This window comes from Lissotriton helveticus, chromosome 8, assembly GCF_964261635.1.
Source record: "Lissotriton helveticus chromosome 8, aLisHel1.1, whole genome shotgun sequence".
NCBI classification, from domain to species: Eukaryota; Metazoa; Chordata; class Amphibia; order Caudata; family Salamandridae; genus Lissotriton; species Lissotriton helveticus.
The window spans coordinates 50,595,133-50,616,536 of NC_136069.1; the positions used below are offsets into that span (position 1 = coordinate 50,595,133).

Sequence of the window (21,404 nt, forward strand, 5' to 3'; positions counted from 1 at the left end):
TCCCGGTTTTCGGCACAGTTGAGAGGTTCCTTGCTTTCAACAAAATAGGTCTTGAAATCTGCTGCAGTACTTTTTTCTCTATTCATCAAATTTTTTCCGACTGATATACAACACAAGCAATTTAACATAGACTTTACTTTCTGTCCTCCTTTAAACTTGCTTCCACATTTCTTGCCTTCAGGTTACACTATGAATGTTTCCCATTTCATGCTTTTTTGTAAAGTAAACTCTTGTCTGCATTACCTTCAACTTCCCCTTGAACACAGATGTCAGTAGTCAGATGACATTGCTTACCTACTCAGGCCACATACGTCTGGGTAATATAGTGCTAGTCCATTCAGAGTTAAAAAAACGCTACCTAACCCGGATCCCAAAAACGCTATTTACCCATTGCACAAGTTAACTGCTGACTGATACAGGACTCCTTAAAACATATCTCTAACATATAAGGGTAAATATCCAGGTCATGCATCTAGTTTGTTGAATGGTTCAAATCAAAGTATGAAGACCTCAGCTAGCAGCAGGTCGAAATAGCTCAGTTGGGAGAGCGTTAGACTGAAGATCTAAAGGTCCCTGGTTCAATCCCGGGTTTCGGCACAGTTGAGAGGTTCCTTGCTTCTAACAAAATAGGTCTTGGAATCAGCTGTAGTACTTTTTTCTCTATTCATCAAATTTCTTTCAACTGAAATAAAACACAAGCAATTTAACATAGACTTTGCTTTCTGTCCTCCTTCTAAACTTGCTTCCACATTTCTTGCCTTCAGGTTAGACTATGAATGTTTCCCATTTCATGCTTTTTTGTAATGTAAACTCTTGTCTGCATTACCTTCAACTTCCCCTTGAACACAGATGTCAGTAGTCAGATGACGTTGCTTACCTACTCAGGCCACATACGTCTGGGTAATATAGTACTAGTCCATTCAGAGTTAAAAAAACGCTACCTAACCCGGATCCCAAAAATGCTATTTACTCATTGCACAAGTTAACTGCTGAATGATACAGGACTCCTTAAAACATATCTCTAACATATAAGGGTAAATATCCAGGTCATGCATCTAGTTTGTTGAATGGTTCAAATCAAAGTATGAAGACCACAGCTAGCAGCAGGCCGAAATAGCTCAGTTGGGAGAGCGTTAGACTGAAGATCTAAAGGTCCCTGGTTCAGTCCCGGGTTTCGGCACAGTTGAGAGGTTCCTTGCTTCTAACAAAATAGGTCTTGGAATCAGCTGTAGTACTTTTTTATCTATTCATCAAATTTTTTCCAACTGATATACAACACAAGCAATTTAACATAGACTTTGCTTTCTGTCCTTTTTCTAAACTTGCTTCCACATTTCTTGCCTTCAGGTTAGACTATGAATGTTTCCCATTTCATGCTTTTTTGTAATGTAAACTCTTGTCTGCATTACCTTCAACTTCCCCTTGAACACAGATGTCAGTAGTCAGATGACGTTGCTTACCTACTCAGGCCACATACGTCTGGGTAATATAGTGCTAGTCCATTCAGAGTTAAAAAAACGCTACCTAACCCGGATCCCAAAAATGCTATTTACCCATTGCACAAGTTAACTGCTGAATGATACAGGACTCCTTAAAACATATCTCTAACATATAAGGGTAAATATCCAGGTCATGCATCTAGTTTGTTGAATGGTTCAAATCAAAGTATGAAGACCACAGCTAGCAGCAGGCCGAAATATCTCAGTTGGGAGAGCGTTAGACGGAAGATCTAAAGGTCCCTGTTTCAATTCCGGTTTTCGGCACAGTTGAGAGGTTCCTTGCTTTCAACAAAATAGGTCTTGAAATCTGCTGCAGTACTTTTTTCTCTATTCATCAAATTTTTTCGAACTGATATACAACACAAGCAATTTAACATAGACTTTGCTTTCTGTCCTCCTTCTAAACTTGCTTCCACATTTCTTGCCTTCAGGTTAGACTATGAATGTTTCCCATTTCATGCTTTTTTGTAAAGTAAACTCTTGTCTGCATTACCTTCAACTTCCCCTTGAACACAGATGTCAGTAGTCAGATGACATTGCTTACCTACTCAGGCCACATACGTCTGGGTAATATAGTGCTAGTCCATTCAGAGTTAAAAAAACGTTACCTAACCCGGATCGTAAAAACCATATTTACCCATTGCACAAGTTAACTGCTGAATGATACAGGACTCCTTAAAACATATCTCTAACATATAAGGATAAATATCCAGGTCATGCATCTAGTTTGTTGAATGGTTCAAATCAAAGTATGAAGACCTCAGCTAGCGGCAGGCCGAAATAGCTCATTTGGGAGAGCGTTAGACTGAAGAGCTAAAGGTCTCTGGTTCAATCCCGGGTTTCGGCACAGTTGAGAGGTTCCTTGCTTCTAACAAAATAGGTCTTGGAATCAGCTGTAGTACTTTTTTCTCTATTCATCAAATTCTTTCCAACTGATATACAACACAAGCAATTTAACATAGACTTTGCTTTGTGTCCTCCTTCTAAACTTGCTTCCACATTTCTTGCCTTCAGGTTAGACTATGAATGTTTCCCATTTCATACTTTTTTGTAATGTAAACTCTTGTCTGCCTTACCTTCAACTTCCCCTTGAACACAGATGTCAGTAGTCAGATGACGTTGCTTACCTACTCAGGCCACATACGTCTGGGTAATATAGTGCTAGTCCATTCAGAGTTAAAAAAACGCTACCTAACCCGGATCCCAAAACTCTATTTACCCATTGCACAAGTTAACTGCTGAATGATACAGGACTCCTTAAAACATATCTCTAACATATAAGGGTAAACATCCAGGTCATGCATCTAGTTTGTTGAATGGTTCAAATCAAAGTATGAAGACCACAGCTAGCAGCAGGCCGAAATAGCTCAGTTGGGAGAGCGTTAGACTGAAGATCTAAAGGTCCCTGGTTCAATCCCGGGGTTCGGCACAGTTGAGAGGTTCCTTGCTTCTAACAAAATAGGTCTTCGAATCAGCTGTAGTACTTTTTTGACTATTCATCAAATTTTTTCTAACTGATATACAACACAAGCAATTTAACATAGACTTTGCTTTGTGTCCTCCTTCTAACCTTGCTTCCACATTTCTTGCCTTCAGGTTAGACTATGAATGTTTCCCATTTCATGCTTTTTTGTAATGTAAACTCTTGTCTGCATTACCTTCAACTTCCCCTTGAACACAGATGTCAGTAGTCAGATGACGTTGCTTACCTACTCAGGCCACATACGTCTGGGTAATATAGTGCTAGTCCATTCAGAGTTAAAAAAATGCTATCTAACTAGGATCCCAAAAACGCTATTTACCCATTGCACAAGTTAACTGCAGAATGATACAGGACTCCTTAAAACATATCTCTAACATATAAGGGTAAATATCCAGGTCATGCATCTAGTTTGTTGAATGGTTCAAATCAAAGTATGAAGACCACAGCTAGCAGCAGGCCGAAATAGCTCAGTTGGGAGAGCGTTAGACTGAAGATCTAAAGGTCCCTGTTTCAATCCCGGTTTTCGGCACAGTTAAGAGGTTCCTTGCTTTCAACAAAATAGGTCTTGAAATCTGCTGCAGTACTTTTTTCTCTATTCTTAAAATTTTTTCCAACTGATATACAACACAAGCAATTTAACATAGACTTTGCTTTCTGTCCTCCTTCTAAACTTGCTTCCACATTTCTTGCCTTCAGGTTAGACTATGAATGTTTCCCATTTCATGCTTTTTTGTAAAGTAAACTCTTGTCTGCATTACCTTCAACTTCCCCTTGAACACAGATGTCAGTAGTCAGATGACATTGCTTACCTACTCAGGCCACATACGTCTGGGTAATATAGTGCTAGTCCATTCAGAGTTAAAAAAACGCTACCTAACCCGGATCCCAAAAACGCTATTTACCCATTGCACAAGTTAACTGCTGAATGATACAGGACTCCTTAAAACATATCTCTAACACATAAGGGTAAATATCCAGGTCATGCATCTTCTTTGTTGAATGGTTCAAATCAAAGTATGAAGACCACAGCTAGCAGCAGGCCGAAATAGCTCAGTTGGGAGAGCGTTAGACTGAAGATCTAAAGGTCCCTGGTTCAATCCCGGGTTTCGGCACAGTTGAGAGGTTCCTTGGGTCTAACAAAATAGGTCTTAGAATCCGCTGTAGTACTTTTTTCTCTATTCATCAAATTCTTTCCAACTGATATACAACACAAGCAATTTAACATAGACTTTGCTTTGTGTCCTGCTTCTAAACTTGCTTCCACATTTCTTGCCTTCAGGTTAGACTATGAATGTTTCCCATTTCATGCTTTTTTGTAATGTAAACTCTTGTCTGCATTACCTTCAACTTCCCCTTGAACACAGATGTCAGTAGTCAGAGGACGTTGCTTACCTACTCAGGCCACATACGTCTGGGTAATATAGTGCTAGTCCATTCAGAGTTAAAAAAACGCTACCTAACCCGGATCCCAAAAATGCTATTTACCCATTGCACAAGTTAACTGCTGAATGATACAGGACTCCTTAAAACATATCTCTAACATATAAGGGTAAATATCCAGGTCATGCATCTAGTTTGTTGAATGGTTCAAATCAAAGTATGAAGACCACAGCTAGCAGCAGGCCGAAACAGCTCAGTTGGGAGAGCGTTAGACTGAAGATCTAAAGGTCCCTGTTTCAATCCCGGTTTTCGGCACAGTTGAGAGGTTCCTTGCTTTCAACAAAATAGGTCTTGAAATCTGCTGCAGTACTTTTTTCTCTATTCATCAAATTTTTTCCAACTGATATACAACACAAGCAATTTAACATAGACTTTGCTTTCTGTCCTCCTTCTAAACTTGCTTCCACATTTCTTGCCTTCAGGTTAGACTATGAATGTTTCCCATTTCATGCTTTTTTGTAAAGTAACCTCTTGTCTGCCTTACCTTCAACTTCCCCTTGAACACAGATGTCAGTAGTCAGATGACATTGCTTACCTACTCAGGCCAAATACGTCTGGGTAATATAGTGCTAGTCCATTCAGAGTTAAAAAAACGCTACCTAACCCGGATCCCAAAAACGCTATTTACCCATTGCACAAGTTAACTGCTGGATGATACAGGACTCCTTAAAACATATCTCTAACATATAAGGGTAAATATCCAGGTCATGCATCTAGTTTGTTGAATGGTTCAAATCAAAGTATGAAGACCTCAGCTAGCAGCAGGCCGAAATAGCTCAGTTGGGAGAGCGTTAGACTGAAGATCTAAAGGTCCCTGGTTCTATCCCGGGTTTCGGCACAGTTGAGAGGTTCCTTGCTTCTAACAAAATAGGTCTTGGAATCAGCTGTAGTACTTTTTTCTCTATTCATCAAATTTCTTTCAACTGAAATAAAACACAAGCAATTTAACATAGACTTTGCTTTCTGTCCTCCTTCTAAACTTGCTTCCACATTTCTTGCCTTCAGGTTAGACTATGAATGTTTCCCATTTCATGCTTTTTTGTAATGTAAACTCTTGTCTGCATTACCTTCAACTTCCCCTTGAACACAGATGTCAGTAGTCAGATGACGTTGCTTACCTACTCAGGCCACATACGTCTGGGTAATATAGTACTAGTCCATTCAGAGTTAAAAAAACGCTACCTAACCCGGATCCCAAAAATGCTATTTACTCATTGCACAAGTTAACTGCTGAATGATACAGGACTCCTTAAAACATATCTCTAACATATAAGGGTAAATATCCAGGTCATGCATCTAGTTTGTTGAATGGTTCAAATCAAAGTATGAAGACCACAGCTAGCAGCAGGCCGAAATAGCTCAGTTGGGAGAGCGTTAGACTGAAGATGTAAAGGTCCCTGGTTCAATCCCGGGTTTCGGCACAGTTGAGAGGTTCCTTGCTTCTAACAAAATAGGTCTTGGAATCAGCTGTTGTACTTTTTTATCTATTCATCAAATTTTTTCCAACTGATATACAACACAAGCAATTTAACATAGACTTTGCTTTCTGTCCTCCTTCTAAACTTGCTTCCACATTTCTTGCCTTCAGGTTAGACTATGAATGTTTCCCATTTCATGCTTTTTTGTAATGTAAACTCTTGTCTGCATTACCTTCAACTTCCCCTTGAACACAGATGTCAGTAGTCAGATGACGTTGCTTACCTACTCAGGCCACATACGTCTGGGTAATATAGTGCTAGTCCATTCAGAGTTAAAAAAACGCTACCTAACCCGGATCCCAAAAATGCTATTTACCCATTGCACAAGTTAACTGCTGAATGATACAGGACTCCTTAAAACATATCTCTAACATATAAGGGTAAATATCCAGGTCATGCATCTAGTTTGTTGAATGGTTCAAATCAAAGTATGAAGACCACAGCTAGCAGCAGGCCGAAATATCTCAGTTGGGAGAGCGTTAGACGGAAGATCTAAATGTCCCTGTTTCAATTCCGGTTTTCGGCACAGTTGAGAGGTTCCTTGCTTTCAACAAAATAGGTCTTGAAATCTGCTGCAGTACTTTTTTCTCTATTCATCAAATTTTTTCGAACTGATATACAACACAAGCAATTTAACATAGACTTTGCTTTCTGTCCTCCTTCTAAACTTGCTTCCACATTTCTTGCCTTCAGGTTAGACTATGAATGTTTCCCATTTCATGCTTTTTTGTAAAGTAAACTCTTGTCTGCATTACCTTCAACTTCCCCTTGAACACAGATGTCAGTAGTCAGATGACATTGCTTACCTACTCAGGCCACATACGTCTGGGTAATATAGTGCTAGTCCATTCAGAGTTAAAAAAACGTTACCTAACCCGGATCGTAAAAACCATATTTACCCATTGCACAAGTTAACTGCTGAATGATACAGGACTCCTTAAAACATATCTCTAACATATAAGGATAAATATCCAGGTCATGCATCTAGTTTGTTGAATGGTTCAAATCAAAGTATGAAGACCTCAGCTAGCGGCAGGCCGAAATAGCTCAGTTGGGAGAGCGTTAGACTGAAGAGCTAAAGGTCTCTGGTTCAATCCCGGGTTTCGGCACAGTTGAGAGGTTCCTTGCTTCTAACAAAATAGGTCTTGGAATCAGCTGTAGTACTTTTTTCTCTATTCATCAAATTCTTTCCAACTGATATACAACACAAGCAATTTAACATAGACTTTGCTTTGTGTCCTCCTTCTAAACTTGCTTCCACATTTCTTGCCTTCAGGTTAGACTATGAATGTTTCCCATTTCATACTTTTTTGTAATGTAAACTCTTGTCTGCCTTACCTTCAACTTCCCCTTGAACACAGATGTCAGTAGTCAGATGACGTTGCTTACCTACTCAGGCCACATACGTCTGGGTAATATAGTGCTAGTCCATTCAGAGTTAAAAAAACGCTACCTAACCCGGATCCCAAAACTCTATTTACCCATTGCACAAGTTAACTGCTGAATGATACAGGACTCCTTAAAACATATCTCTAACATATAAGGGTAAACATCCAGGTCATGCATCTAGTTTGTTGAATGGTTCAAATCAAAGTATGAAGACCACAGCTAGCAGCAGGCCGAAATAGCTCAGTTGGGAGAGCGTTAGACTGAAGATCTAAAGGTCCCTGGTTCAATCCCGGGGTTCGGCACAGTTGAGAGGTTCCTTGCTTCTAACAAAATAGGTCTTGGAATCAGCTGTAGTACTTTTTTGACTATTCATCAAATTTTTTCTAACTGATATACAACACAAGCAATTTAACATAGACTTTGCTTTGTGTCCTCCTTCTAACCTTGCTTCCACATTTCTTGCCTTCAGGTTAGACTATGAATGTTTCCCATTTCATGCTTTTTTGTAATGTAAACTCTTGTCTGCATTACCTTCAACTTCCCCTTGAACACAGATGTCAGTAGTCAGATGACGTTGCTTACCTACTCAGGCCACATACGTCTGGGTAATATAGTGCTAGTCCATTCAGAGTTAAAAAAATGCTATCTAACTAGGATCCCAAAAACGCTATTTACCCATTGCACAAGTTAACTGCAGAATGATACAGGACTCCTTAAAACATATCTCTAACATATAAGGGTAAACATCCAGGTCATGCATCTAGTTTGTTGAATGGTTCAAATCAAAGTATGAAGACCACAGCTAGCAGCAGGCCGAAATAGCTCAGTTGGGAGAGCGTTAGACTGAAGATCTAAAGGTCCCTGTTTCAATCCCGGTTTTCGGCACAGTTAAGAGGTTCCTTGCTTTCAACAAAATAGGTCTTGAAATCTGCTGCAGTACTTTTTTCTCTATTCATCAAATTTTTTCCAACTGATATACAACACAAGCAATTTAACATAGACTTTGCTTTCTGTCCTCCTTCTAAACTTGCTTCCACATTTCTTGCCTTCAGGTTAGACTATGAATGTTTCCCATTTCATGCTTTTTTGTAAAGTAAACTCTTGTCTGCATTACCTTCCACTTCCCCTTCAACACAGATGTCAGTAGTCAGATGACATTGCTTACCTACTCAGGCCACATACGTCTGGGTAATATAGTGCTAGTCCATTCAGAGTTAAAAAAACGTTACCTAACCCGGATCCCAAAAACGCTATTTACCCATTGCACAAGTTAACTGCTGAATGATACAGGACTCCTTAAAACATATCTCTAACATATAAGGGTAAATATCCAGGTCATGCATCTAGTTTGTTGAATGGTTCAAATCAAAGTATGAAGACCACTGCTAGCAGCAGGCCGAAATAGCTCAGTTGGGAGAGCGTTAGACTGAACATCTAAAGGTCCCTGGTTCAATCCTGGGTTTCGGCACAGTTGAGAGGTTCCTTGCTTCTGACAAAAGAGGTCTTGGAATCTGCTGCAGTACTTTTTTCTCTATTCATCAAATTTTTTCCAACTGATATACAACACAAGTAATTTAACATAGACTTTGCTTTCTGTCCTCATTCTAAACTTGCTTCCACATTTCTTGCCTTCAGGTTAGACTATGAATGTTTCCCATTTCATGCTTTTTTGTAAAGTAACCTCTTGTCTGCCTTACCTTCAACTTCCCCTTGAACACAGATGTCAGTAGTCAGATGACATTGCTTACCTACTCAGGCCAAATACGTCTGGGTAATATAGTGCTAGTCCATTCAGAGTTAAAAAAACGCTACCTAACCCGGATCCCAAAAACGCTATTTACCCATTGCACAAGTTAACTGCTGAATGATACAGGACTCCTTAAAACATATCTCTAACATATAAGGGTAAATATCCAGGTCATGCATCTAGTTTGTTGAATGGTTCAAATCAAAGTATGAAGACCACAGCTAGCAGCAGGCCGAAACAGCTCAGTTGGGAGAGCGTTAGACTGAAGATCTAAAGGTCCCTGTTTCAATCCCGGTTTTCGGCACAGTTGAGAGGTTCCTTGCTTTCAACAAAATAGGTCTTGAAATCTGCTGCAGTACTTTTTTCTCTATTCATCAAATTTTTTCCAACTGATATACAACACAAGCAATTTAACATAGACTTTGCTTTCTGTCCTCCTTCTAAACTTGCTTCCACATTTCTTGCCTTCAGGTTAGACTATGAATGTTTCCCATTTCATGCTTTTTTGTAAAGTAACCTCTTGTCTGCCTTACCTTCAACTTCCCCTTGAACACAGATGTCAGTAGTCAGATGACATTGCTTACCTACTCAGGCCAAATACGTCTGGGTAATATAGTGCTAGTCCATTCAGAGTTAAAAAAACGCTACCTAACCCGGATCCCAAAAACGCTATTTACCCATTGCACAAGTTAACTGCTGGATGATACAGGACTCCTTAAAACATATCTCTAACATATAAGGGTAAATATCCAGGTCATGCATCTAGTTTGTTGAATGGTTCAAATCAAAGTATGAAGACCTCAGCTAGCAGCAGGCCGAAATAGCTCAGTTGGGAGAGCGTTAGACTGAAGATCTAAAGGTCCCTGGTTCTATCCCGGGTTTCGGCACAGTTGAGAGGTTCCTTGCTTCTAACAAAATAGGTCTTGGAATCAGCTGTAGTACTTTTTTCTCTATTCATCAAATTTCTTTCAACTGAAATAAAACACAAGCAATTTAACATAGACTTTGCTTTCTGTCCTCCTTCTAAACTTGCTTCCACATTTCTTGCCTTCAGGTTAGACTATGAATGTTTCCCATTTCATGCTTTTTTGTAATGTAAACTCTTGTCTGCATTACCTTCAACTTCCCCTTGAACACAGATGTCAGTAGTCAGATGACGTTGCTTACCTACTCAGGCCACATACGTCTGGGTAATATAGTACTAGTCCATTCAGAGTTAAAAAAACGCTACCTAACCCGGATCCCAAAAATGCTATTTACTCATTGCACAAGTTAACTGCTGAATGATACAGGACTCCTTAAAACATATCTCTAACATATAAGGGTAAATATCCAGGTCATGCATCTAGTTTGTTGAATGGTTCAAATCAAAGTATGAAGACCACAGCTAGCAGCAGGCCGAAATAGCTCAGTTGGGAGAGCGTTAGACTGAAGATGTAAAGGTCCCTGGTTCAATCCCGGGTTTCGGCACAGTTGAGAGGTTCCTTGCTTCTAACAAAATAGGTCTTGGAATCAGCTGTTGTACTTTTTTATCTATTCATCAAATTTTTTCCAACTGATATACAACACAAGCAATTTAACATAGACTTTGCTTTCTGTCCTCCTTCTAAACTTGCTTCCACATTTCTTGCCTTCAGGTTAGACTATGAATGTTTCCCATTTCATGCTTTTTTGTAATGTAAACTCTTGTCTGCATTACCTTCAACTTCCCCTTGAACACAGATGTCAGTAGTCAGATGACGTTGCTTACCTACTCAGGCCACATACGTCTGGGTAATATAGTGCTAGTCCATTCAGAGTTAAAAAAACGCTACCTAACCCGGATCCCAAAAATGCTATTTACCCATTGCACAAGTTAACTGCTGAATGATACAGGACTCCTTAAAACATATCTCTAACATATAAGGGTAAATATCCAGGTCATGCATCTAGTTTGTTGAATGGTTCAAATCAAAGTATGAAGACCACAGCTAGCAGCAGGCCGAAATATCTCAGTTGGGAGAGCGTTAGACGGAAGATCTAAATGTCCCTGTTTCAATTCCGGTTTTCGGCACAGTTGAGAGGTTCCTTGCTTTCAACAAAATAGGTCTTGAAATCTGCTGCAGTACTTTTTTCTCTATTCATCAAATTTTTTCGAACTGATATACAACACAAGCAATTTAACATAGACTTTGCTTTCTGTCCTCCTTCTAAACTTGCTTCCACATTTCTTGCCTTCAGGTTAGACTATGAATGTTTCCCATTTCATGCTTTTTTGTAAAGTAAACTCTTGTCTGCATTACCTTCAACTTCCCCTTGAACACAGATGTCAGTAGTCAGATGACATTGCTTACCTACTCAGGCCACATACGTCTGGGTAATATAGTGCTAGTCCATTCAGAGTTAAAAAAACGTTACCTAACCCGGATCGTAAAAACCATCATTGCACAAGTTAACTGCTGAATGATACAGGACTCCTTAAAACATATCTCTAACATATAAGGATAAATATCCAGGTCATGCATCTAGTTTGTTGAATGGTTCAAATCAAAGTATGAAGACCTCAGCTAGCGGCAGGCCGAAATAGCTCAGTTGGGAGAGCGTTAGACTGAAGAGCTAAAGGTCTCTGGTTCAATCCCGGGTTTCGGCACAGTTGAGAGGTTCCTTGCTTCTAACAAAATAGGTCTTGGAATCAGCTGTAGTACTTTTTTCTCTATTCATCAAATTCTTTCCAACTGATATACAACACAAGCAATTTAACATAGACTTTGCTTTGTGTCCTCCTTCTAAACTTGCTTCCACATTTCTTGCCTTCAGGTTAGACTATGAATGTTTCCCATTTCATACTTTTTTGTAATGTAAACTCTTGTCTGCCTTACCTTCAACTTCCCCTTGAACACAGATGTCAGTAGTCAGATGACGTTGCTTACCTACTCAGGCCACATACGTCTGGGTAATATAGTGCTAGTCCATTCAGAGTTAAAAAAACGCTACCTAACCCGGATCCCAAAACTCTATTTACCCATTGCACAAGTTAACTGCTGAATGATACAGGACTCCTTAAAACATATCTCTAACATATAAGGGTAAACATCCAGGTCATGCATCTAGTTTGTTGAATGGTTCAAATCAAAGTATGAAGACCACAGCTAGCAGCAGGCCGAAATAGCTCAGTTGGGAGAGCGTTAGACTGAAGATCTAAAGGTCCCTGGTTCAATCCCGGGGTTCGGCACAGTTGAGAGGTTCCTTGCTTCTAACAAAATAGGTCTTGGAATCAGCTGTAGTACTTTTTTGACTATTCATCAAATTTTTTCTAACTGATATACAACACAAGCAATTTAACATAGACTTTGCTTTGTGTCCTCCTTCTAACCTTGCTTCCACATTTCTTGCCTTCAGGTTAGACTATGAATGTTTCCCATTTCATGCTTTTTTGTAATGTAAACTCTTGTCTGCATTACCTTCAACTTCCCCTTGAACACAGATGTCAGTAGTCAGATGACGTTGCTTACCTACTCAGGCCACATACGTCTGGGTAATATAGTGCTAGTCCATTCAGAGTTAAAAAAATGCTATCTAACTAGGATCCCAAAAACGCTATTTACCCATTGCACAAGTTAACTGCAGAATGATACAGGACTCCTTAAAACATATCTCTAACATATAAGGGTAAATATCCAGGTCATGCATCTAGTTTGTTGAATGGTTCAAATCAAAGTATGAAGACCACAGCTAGCAGCAGGCCGAAATAGCTCAGTTGGGAGAGCGTTAGACTGAAGATCTAAAGGTCCCTGTTTCAATCCCGGTTTTCGGCACAGTTAAGAGGTTCCTTGCTTTCAACAAAATAGGTCTTGAAATCTGCTGCAGTACTTTTTTCTCTATTCATCAAATTTTTTCCAACTGATATACAACACAAGCAATTTAACATAGACTTTGCTTTCTGTCCTCCTTCTAAACTTGCTTCCACATTTCTTGCCTTCAGGTTAGACTATGAATGTTTCCCATTTCATGCTTTTTTGTAAAGTAAACTCTTGTCTGCATTACCTTCCACTTCCCCTTCAACACAGATGTCAGTAGTCAGATGACATTGCTTACCTACTCAGGCCACATACGTCTGGGTAATATAGTGCTAGTCCATTCAGAGTTAAAAAAACGTTACCTAACCCGGATCCCAAAAACGCTATTTACCCATTGCACAAGTTAACTGCTGAATGATACAGGACTCCTTAAAACATATCTCTAACATATAAGGGTAAATATCCAGGTCATGCATCTAGTTTGTTGAATGGTTCAAATCAAAGTATGAAGACCACTGCTAGCAGCAGGCCGAAATAGCTCAGTTGGGAGAGCGTTAGACTGAACATCTAAAGGTCCCTGGTTCAATCCTGGGTTTCGGCACAGTTGAGAGGTTCCTTGCTTCTGACAAAAGAGGTCTTGGAATCTGCTGCAGTACTTTTTTCTCTATTCATCAAATTTTTTCCAACTGATATACAACACAAGTAATTTAACATAGACTTTGCTTTCTGTCCTCATTCTAAACTTGCTTCCACATTTCTTGCCTTCAGGTTAGACTATGAATGTTTCCCATTTCATGCTTTTTTGTAAAGTAACCTCTTGTCTGCCTTACCTTCAACTTCCCCTTGAACACAGATGTCAGTAGTCAGATGACATTGCTTACCTACTCAGGCCAAATACGTCTGGGTAATATAGTGCTAGTCCATTCAGAGTTAAAAAAACGCTACCTAACCCGGATCCCAAAAACGCTATTTACCCATTGCACAAGTTAACTGCTGAATGATACAGGACTCCTTAAAACATATCTCTAACATATAAGGGTAAATATCCAGGTCATGCATCTAGTTTGTTGAATGGTTCAAATCAAAGTATGAAGACCTCAGCTAGCAGCAGGCCGAAATAGCTCAGTTGGGAGAGCGTTAGACTGAAGATCTAAAGGTCCCTTCTTCAATCCCGGGTTTCTGCACAGTTGAGAAGTTCCATGCTTCTAACAAAATAGGTCTTGGAATCAGCTGTAGTACTTTTTTCTCTATTCATAACATTTTTTTCCAACTGATATACAACACAAGCAATTTAACATAGACTTTACTTTCTGTCCTCCTTTAAACTTGCTTCCACATTTCTTGCCTTCAGGTTACACTATGAATGTTTCCCATTTCATGCTTTTTTGTAAAGTAAACTCTTGTCTGCATTACCTTCAACTTCCCCTTGAACACAGATGTCAGTAGTCAGATGACATTGCTTACCTACTCAGGCCACATACGTCTGGGTAATATAGTGCTAGTCCATTCAGAGTTAAAAAAATGCTACCTAACCCGGATCCCAAAAACGCTATTTACCCATTGCACAAGTTAACTGCTGACTGATACAGGACTCCTTAAAACATATCTCTAACATATAAGGGTAAATATCCAGGTCATGCATCTGGTTTGTTGAATGGTTCAAATCCAAGTATGAAGACCTCAGCTGGCAGCAGGCTGAAATAGCTCAGTTGGGAGAGCGTTAGACTGAAGATCTAAAGGTCCCTGGTTCAATCCCGGGTTTCGGCACAGTTGAGAGGTTCCTTGCTTTTAACAAAATAGGTCTTGGAATCAGCTGTAGTACTTTTTTCTCTATTCATCAAATTTCTTTCAACTGAAATAAAACACAAGCAATTTAACATAGACTTTGCTTTCTGTCCTCCTTCTAAACTTGCTTCCACATTTCTTGCCTTCAGGTTAGACTATGAATGTTTCCCATTTCATGCTTTTTTGTAATGTAAACTCTTGTCTGCATTACCTTCAACTTCCCCTTGAACACAGATGTCAGTAGTCAGATGACGTTGCTTACCTACTCAGGCCACATACGTCTGGGTTATATAGTACTAGTCCATTCAGAGTTAAAAAAACGCTACCTAACCCGGATCCCAAAAATGCTATTTACTCATTGCACAAGTTAACTGCTGAATGATACAGGACTCCTTAAAACATATCTCTAACATATAAGGTAAATATCCAGGTCATGCATCTAGTTTGTTGAATGGTTCAAATCAAAGTATGAAGACCACAGCTAGCAGGAGGCTGAAATAGCTCAGTTGGGAGAGCGTTAGACTGAAGATCTAAAGGTCCCTGGTTCAATCCCGGGTTTCGGCACAGTTGAGAGGTTCCTTGCTTCTAACAAAATAGGTCTTGGAATCAGCTGTAGTACTTTTTTATCTATTCATCAAATTTTTTCCAACTGATATACAACACAAGCAATTTAACATAGACTTTGCTTTCTGTCCTCCTTCTAAACTTGCTTCCACATTTCTTGCCTTCAGGTTAGACTATGAATGTTTCCCATTTCATGCTTTTTTGTAATGTAAACTCTTGTCTGCATTACCTTCAACTTCCCCTTGAACACAGATGTCAGTAGTCAGATGACGTTGCTTACCTACTCAGGCCACATACGTCTGGGTAATATAGTGCTAGTCCATTCAGAGTTAAAAAAACGCTACCTAACCCGGATCCCAAAAATGCTATTTACCCATTGCACAAGTTAACTGCTGAATGATACAGGACTCCTTAAAACATATCTCTAACATATAAGGGTAAATATCCAGGTCATGCATCTAGTTTGTTGAATGGTTCAAATCAAAGTATGAAGACCACAGCTAGCAGCAGGCCGAAATATCTCAGTTGGGAGAGCGTTAGACTGAAGATCTAAAGGTCCCTGTTTCAATCCCGGTTTTCGGCACAGTTGAGAGGTTCCTTGCTTTCAACAAAATAGGTCTTGAAATCTGCTGCAGTACTTTTTTCTCTATTCATCAAATTTTTTCGAACTGATATACAACACAAGCAATTTAACATAGACTTTGCTTTCTGTCCTCCTTCTAAACTTGCTTCCACATTCCTTGCCTTCAGGTTAGACTATGAATGTTTCCCATTTCATGCTTTTTTGTAAAGTAAACTCTTGTCTGCATTAACTTCAACTTCCCCTTGAACACAGATGTCAGTAGTCAGATGACATTGCTTACCTACTCAGGCCACATACGTCTGGGTAATATAGTGCTAGTCCATTCAGAGTTAAAAAAACGTTACCTAACCCGGATCCCAAAAACGCTATTTACCCATTGCACAAGTTAACTGCTGAATGATACAGTACTCCTTAAAACATATCTCTAACATATAAGGGTAAATATCCAGGTCATGCATCTAGTTTGTTGAATGGTTCAAATCAAAGTATGAAGACCTCAGCTAGCAGCAGGCCGAAATAGCTGAGTTGGGAGAGCGTTAGACTGAAGATCTAAAGGTCCCTGGTTCAATCCCGGTTTTCGGCACAGCTGAGAGGTTCCTTGCTTTCAACAAAATAGGTCTTGAAATCTGCTGCAGTACTTTTTTCTCTATTCATCAAATTTTTTCCAACTGATATACAACACAAGCAATTTAACATAGACTTTGCTTTCTGTCCTCCTTCTAAACTTGCTTCCACATTTCTTGCCTTCAGGTTAGACTATGAATGTTTCCCATTTCATGCTTTTTTGTAAAGTAAACTCTTGTCTGCATTACCTTCAACTTCCCCTTGAACACAGATGTCAGTAGTCAGATGACATTGCTTACCTACTCAGGCCACATACGTCTGGGTAATATAGTGCTAGTCCATTCAGAGTTAAAAAAACGTTACCTAACCCGGATCCCAAAAACGCTATTTACCCATTGCACAAGTTAACTGCTGAATGATACAGGACTCCTTAAAACATATCTCTAACATATAAGGGTAAATATCCAGGTCATGCATCTAGTTTGTTGAATGGTTCAAATCAAAGTATGAAGACCACTGCTAGCAGCAGGCCGAAATAGCTCAGTTGGGAGAGCGTTAGACTGAAGATCTAAAGGTCCCTGGTTCAATCCCGGGTTTCGGCACAGTTGAGAGGTTCCTTGCTTCTGACAAAAGAGGTCTTGGAATCTGCTACAGTACTTTTTTCTCCATTCATCAAATTTTTTCCAACTGATATACAACACAAGTAATTTAACATAGACTTTGCTTTCTGTCCTCATTCTAAACTTGCTTCCACATTTCTTGCCTTCAGGTTAGACTATGAATGTTTCCCATTTCATGCTTTTTTGTAAAGTAACCTCTTGTCTGCCTTACCTTCAACTTCCCCTTGAACACAGATGTCAGTAGTCAGATGACATTGCTTACCTACTCAGGCCAAATACGTCTGGGTAATATAGTGCTAGTCCATTCAGAGTTAAAAAAACGCTACCTAACCCGGATCCCAAAAACGCTATTTACCCATTGCACAAGTTAACTGCTGAATGATACAGGACTCCTTAAAACATATCTCTAACATATAAGGGTAAATATCCAGGTCATGCATCTTGTTTGTTGAATGGTTCAAATCAAAGTATGAAGACCACAGCTAGCAGCAGGCCGAAATAGCTCAGTTGGGAGAGCGTTAGACTGAAGATCTAAAGGTCCCTGGTTCAATCCCGGGTTTCGGCACAGTTGAGAGGTTCCTTGCTTCTAACAAAATAGGTCTTGGAATCAGCTGTAGTACTTTTTTCTCTATTCATCAAATTATTTCCAACTGATATACAACACAAGCAATTTAACATAGACTTTGCTTTGTGTCCTGCTTCTAAACTTGCTTCCACATTTCTTGCCTTCAGGTTACACTATGAATGTTTCCCATTTCATGCTTTTTTGTAATGTAAACTCTTGTCTGCATTACCTTCAACTTCCCATTGAACACAGATGTCAGTAGTCAGATGACGTTGCTTACCTACTCAGGCCACATACGTCTGGGTAATATAGTGCTAGTCCATTCAGAGTTAAAAAAACGCTACCTAACCCGGATCCCAAAAATGCTATTTACCCATTGCACAAGTTAACTGCTGAATGATACAGGACTCCTTAAAACATATCTCTAACATATAAGGGTAAATATCCAGGTCATGCATCTAGTTTGTTGAATGGTTCAAATCAAAGTATGAAGACCACAGCTAGCAGCAGGCCGAAATAGCTCAGTTGGGAGAGCGTTAGACTGAAGATCTAAAAGTCCCTGCTTCAATCCCGGGTTTCTGCACAGTTGAGAAGTTCCATGCTTCTAACAAAATAGGTCTTGGAATCAGCTGTAGTACTTTTTTCTCTATTCATAACATTTTTTTCCAACTGATATACAACACAAGCAATTTAACATAGACTTTACTTTCTGTCCGCCTTTAAACTTGCTTCGACATTTCTTGCCTTCAGGTTACACTATGAATGTTTCCCATTTCATGCTTTTTTGTAAAGTAAACTCTTGTCTGCATTACCTTCAACTTCCCCTTGAACACAGATGTCAGTAGTCAGATGACACTGCTTACCTACTCAGGCCACATACGTCTGGGTAATATAGTGCTAGTCCATTCAGAGTTAAAAAACCGCTACCTAACCCGGATCCCAAAAACGCTATTTACCCATTGCACAAGTTAACTGCTGACTGATACAGGACTCCTTAAAACATATCTCTAACATATAAGGGTAAATATCCAGGTCATGCATCTAGTTTGTTGAATGGTTCAAATCAATGTATGAAGACCTCTGCTAGCAGCAGGCCGAAATAGCTCAGTTGGGAGAGCGTTAGACTGAAGATCTAAAGGTCCCTGGTTCAATCCCGGGTTTCGGCACAGTTGAGAGGTTCCTTGCTTCTAACAAAATAGGTCTTGGAATCAGCTGTAGTACTTTTTTCTCTATTCATCAAATTCTTTCCAACTGATATACAACACAAGCAATTTAACATAGACTTTGCTTTGTGTCCTCCTTCTAAACTTGCTTCCACATTTCTTGCCTTCAGGTTAGACTATGAATGTTTCCCATTTCATGCTTTTTTGTAAAGTAACCTCTTGTCTGCCTTACCTTCAACTTCCCCTTGAACACAGATGTCAGTAGTCAGATGACATTGCTTACCTACTCAGGCCAAATACGTCTGGGTAATATAGTGCTAGTCCATTCAGAGTTAAAAAAACGCCACCTAACCCGGATCCCAAAAACGCTATTTACCCATTGCACAAGTTAACTGCTGAATGATACAGGACTCCTTAAAACATATCTCTAACATATAAGGGTAAATATCCAGGTCATGCATCTAGTTTGTTGAATGGTTCAAATCAAAGTATGAAGACCACAGCTAGCAGCAGGCTGAAATAGCTCAGTTGGGAGAGCGTTAGACTGAAGATCTAAAGGTCCCTGGTTCAATCCCGGGTTTCGGCACAGTTGAGAGGGTCCTTGCTTCTAACAAAATAGGTCTTGGAATCAGCTGTAGTACTTTTTTCACTATTCATCCAATTTTTTCTAACTGATATACAACACAAGCAATTTAACATAGACTTTGCTTTGTGTCCTCCTTCTAACCTTGCTTCCACATTTCTTGCCTTCAGGTTAGACTATGAAAGTTTCCCATTTCATGCTTTTTTGTAATGTAAACTCTTGTCTGCCTTACCTTCAACTTCCCCTTGAACACAGATGTCAGTAGTCAGATGACATTGCTTACCTACTCAGGCCAAATACGTCTGGGTAATATAGTGCTAGTCCATTCAGAGGTAAAAAAACGTTACCTAACCCGGATCCCAAAAACGCTATTTACCCATTGCACAAGTTAACTGCTGAATGATACAGGACTCCTTAAAACATATCTCTAACATATAAGGGTAAATATCCAGGTCATGCATCTTGTTTGTTGAATGGTTCAAATCAAAGTATGAAGACCACAGCTAGCAGCAGGCCGAAATAGCTCAGTTGGGAGAGAGTTAGACTGAAGATCTAAAGGTCCCTGGTTCAATCCCGGGTTTCGGCACAGTTGAGAGGTTCCTTGCTTCTAACAAAATAGGTCTTGGAATCAGCTGTAGTACTTTTTTCTCTATTCATCAAATTCTTTCCAACTGATATACAACACAAGCAATTTAACATAGACTTTGCTTTGTGTCCTGCTTCTAAACTTGCTTCCACATTTCTTGCCTTCAGGTTAGACTATGAATGTTTCCCATTTCATGCTTTTTTGTAATGTAAACTCTTGTCTGCATTACCTTCAACTTCCCCTTGAACACAGATGTCAGTAGTCAGATGACGTTGCTTACCTACTCAGGCCACATACATCTGGGTAATATAGTGCTAGTCCATTCAGAGTTAAAAAAACGCTACCTAACCCGGATCCCAAAAATGCTATTTACTCATTGCACAAGTTAACTGCTGAATGATACAGGACTCCTTAAAACATATCTCTAACATATAAGGGTAAATATCCAGGTCATGCATCTAGTTTGTTGAATGGTTCAAATCAAAGTATGAAGACCACAGCTAGCAGCAGGCCGAAATAGCTCAGTTGGGAGAGCGTTAGACTGAAGATCTAAAGGTCCCTGTTTCAATCCCGGTTTTCGGCACAGTTGAGAGGTTCCTTGCTTTCAACAAAAAAGGTCTTGAAATCTGCTGCAGTACTTTTTTCTCTATTCATCAAATTTTTTCCAACTGATATACAACACAAGCAATTTAACATAGACTTTGCTTTCTGTCCTCCTTCTAAACTTGCTTCCACATTTCTTGCCTTCAGGTTAGACTATGAATGTTTCCCATTTCATGCTTTTTTGTAAAGTAAACTCTTGTCTGCATTACCTTCAACTTCCCCTTGAACACAGATGTCAGTAGTCAGATGACATTGCTTACCTACTCAGGCCACATACGTCTGGGTAATATAGTGCTAGTCCATTCAGAGTTAAAAAAACGTTACCTAACCCGGATCCCAAAAACGCTATTTACCCATTGCACAAGTTAACTGCTGAATGATACAGGACTCCTTAAAACATATCTCTAACATATAAGGGTAAATATCCAGGTCATGCATCTTGTTTGTTGAATGGTTCAAATCAAAGTATGAAGACCACAGCTAGCAGCAGGCCGAAATAGCTCAGTTGGGAGAGCGTTAGACTGAAGATCTAAAGGTCCCTGGTTCAATCCCGGGTTTCGGCACAGTTGAGAGGTTCCTTGCGTCTAACAAAATAGGTCTTGGAATCAGCTGTAGTACTTTTTTCTCTATTCATCAAATTCTTTCCAACTGATATACAACACAAGCAATTTAACATAGACTTTGCTTTGTGTCCTGCTTCTAAACTTGCTTCCACATTTCTTGCCTTCAGGTTAGACTATGAATGTTTCCCATTTCATGCTTTTTTGTAATGTAAACTCTTGTCTGCATTACCTTCAACTTCCCCTTGAACACAGATGTCAGTAGTCAGATGACGTTGCTTACCTACTCAGGCCACATACGTCTGGGTAATATAGTGCTAGTCCATTCAGAGTTAAAAAAACGCTACCTAACCCGGATCCCAAAAATGCTATTTACCCATTGCACAAGTTAACTGCTGAATGATACAGGACTCCTT

General features: G+C 39.6%; 14 non-coding genes across 14 annotated transcripts; all 14 read left to right on the top strand.

Moving 5' to 3' along the window:
- Positions 1–524: 524 nt before the first annotated feature.
- TRNAF-GAA (transfer RNA phenylalanine (anticodon GAA)) lies at positions 525–597 on the top strand. Its single transcript has one exon. It is a non-coding gene; the product is annotated as a tRNA-Phe (tRNA).
- A 2,258-nt stretch (positions 598–2,855) lies between these two features.
- TRNAF-GAA (transfer RNA phenylalanine (anticodon GAA)) lies at positions 2,856–2,928 on the top strand. The gene has a single exon. It is a non-coding gene; the product is annotated as a tRNA-Phe (tRNA).
- A 1,093-nt stretch (positions 2,929–4,021) lies between these two features.
- On the top strand, positions 4,022–4,094 carry TRNAF-GAA (transfer RNA phenylalanine (anticodon GAA)). Its single transcript has one exon. It is a non-coding gene; the product is annotated as a tRNA-Phe (tRNA).
- Positions 4,095–5,187: 1,093 nt separating this feature from the next.
- TRNAF-GAA (transfer RNA phenylalanine (anticodon GAA)) lies at positions 5,188–5,260 on the top strand. The gene has a single exon. It is a non-coding gene; the product is annotated as a tRNA-Phe (tRNA).
- A 2,258-nt stretch (positions 5,261–7,518) lies between these two features.
- TRNAF-GAA (transfer RNA phenylalanine (anticodon GAA)) lies at positions 7,519–7,591 on the top strand. The gene has a single exon. It is a non-coding gene; the product is annotated as a tRNA-Phe (tRNA).
- A 2,259-nt stretch (positions 7,592–9,850) lies between these two features.
- On the top strand, positions 9,851–9,923 carry TRNAF-GAA (transfer RNA phenylalanine (anticodon GAA)). Its single transcript has one exon. It is a non-coding gene; the product is annotated as a tRNA-Phe (tRNA).
- A 2,251-nt stretch (positions 9,924–12,174) lies between these two features.
- TRNAF-GAA (transfer RNA phenylalanine (anticodon GAA)) lies at positions 12,175–12,247 on the top strand. Its single transcript has one exon. It is a non-coding gene; the product is annotated as a tRNA-Phe (tRNA).
- Positions 12,248–14,506: 2,259 nt separating this feature from the next.
- Positions 14,507–14,579, top strand: TRNAF-GAA (transfer RNA phenylalanine (anticodon GAA)). Its single transcript has one exon. It is a non-coding gene; the product is annotated as a tRNA-Phe (tRNA).
- Positions 14,580–15,088: 509 nt separating this feature from the next.
- On the top strand, positions 15,089–15,161 carry TRNAF-GAA (transfer RNA phenylalanine (anticodon GAA)). The gene has a single exon. It is a non-coding gene; the product is annotated as a tRNA-Phe (tRNA).
- Positions 15,162–16,837: 1,676 nt separating this feature from the next.
- On the top strand, positions 16,838–16,910 carry TRNAF-GAA (transfer RNA phenylalanine (anticodon GAA)). Its single transcript has one exon. It is a non-coding gene; the product is annotated as a tRNA-Phe (tRNA).
- A 510-nt stretch (positions 16,911–17,420) lies between these two features.
- TRNAF-GAA (transfer RNA phenylalanine (anticodon GAA)) lies at positions 17,421–17,493 on the top strand. Its single transcript has one exon. It is a non-coding gene; the product is annotated as a tRNA-Phe (tRNA).
- A 1,093-nt stretch (positions 17,494–18,586) lies between these two features.
- On the top strand, positions 18,587–18,659 carry TRNAF-GAA (transfer RNA phenylalanine (anticodon GAA)). The gene has a single exon. It is a non-coding gene; the product is annotated as a tRNA-Phe (tRNA).
- A 510-nt stretch (positions 18,660–19,169) lies between these two features.
- On the top strand, positions 19,170–19,242 carry TRNAF-GAA (transfer RNA phenylalanine (anticodon GAA)). The gene has a single exon. It is a non-coding gene; the product is annotated as a tRNA-Phe (tRNA).
- A 1,676-nt stretch (positions 19,243–20,918) lies between these two features.
- Positions 20,919–20,991, top strand: TRNAF-GAA (transfer RNA phenylalanine (anticodon GAA)). The gene has a single exon. It is a non-coding gene; the product is annotated as a tRNA-Phe (tRNA).
- Positions 20,992–21,404: the final 413 nt, after the last annotated feature.